Source organism: Dipodomys ordii, unplaced genomic scaffold, assembly GCF_000151885.1.
Source record: "Dipodomys ordii isolate 6190 unplaced genomic scaffold, Dord_2.0 Scaffold19, whole genome shotgun sequence".
NCBI classification, from domain to species: domain Eukaryota; kingdom Metazoa; phylum Chordata; class Mammalia; order Rodentia; family Heteromyidae; genus Dipodomys; species Dipodomys ordii.
In genome coordinates this window covers 4,325,531-4,326,405 of record NW_012267235.1, presented here as the reverse complement: position 1 = coordinate 4,326,405, position 875 = coordinate 4,325,531, and positions in this window count along the sequence as shown.

Below are 875 nucleotides of genomic sequence, written 5' to 3'. Positions count from 1 at the left end.
ATAAGCTAGCATGCAAAAACATAACTCTCCTACTATATAAAAAAGTGAAAACTAAAAGGACAAAGAACAAAGCAATGGTAGCCAGGACTTTGGGAGAGTTTATGTGCAGAGGACCATCACAAGGGAATTTTTAGGGTGAAATGCTCTGTGTAGTATTATGTTGGTAGATACATGACATTTGTCAAAATCCACAGAACTGTATGCCCGAGGACTGAATTTTAATGCATGTAAATTAAAAAAATCAATCAGGATGTGTGTAGGAGGACAGAATGCAGACGATAATGATGAATCTAACTGTATTACAAATGAATCATATAATCACAATGAGGATAAGAAAGGAAGTAATGCACTTTTGAATCTAAAGAAGTAAAATAACTTTTGAAAAGGCACTTTGACATGATACTGAAATGACAGATGACAAGATCTGTACACTAGTCAGGAGCTAATGGCTCAAAGCTATAATTGTAGCTATTCAGGAGGCTAAGATTTAGAGGACTGCTGTTTGACACTAACTTCCTGAAAGGCTGTGAGACTCCATCTCCAAAAATAATGGGCAAAGAGCTGGGTTGGAGGTATGGATCAATAAGTCATTGATAAGCATGTGACCCTGAGGCCAAATCTTAGTACTACCTTCCCCCAAGAAACAAGCTCCCCCTTCAAAGAAATACCTGTGCTGGTCACAGTGGTAAGCACCTGTAGTATGAGCTGTCTGGAAGGCCCAGGCAGAATTGCTTGATACCAGGTACTTTGAGGTATCTCCATTCTGGGAAATATATGGAAACCTCGAGAAAGAAAGAAAGAAAGAAAGAAAGAAAGAAAGAAAGAAAGAAAGAAAGAAAGAAAGAAAGAAAGAAAGAAAGAAAGAAAGAAAGAAA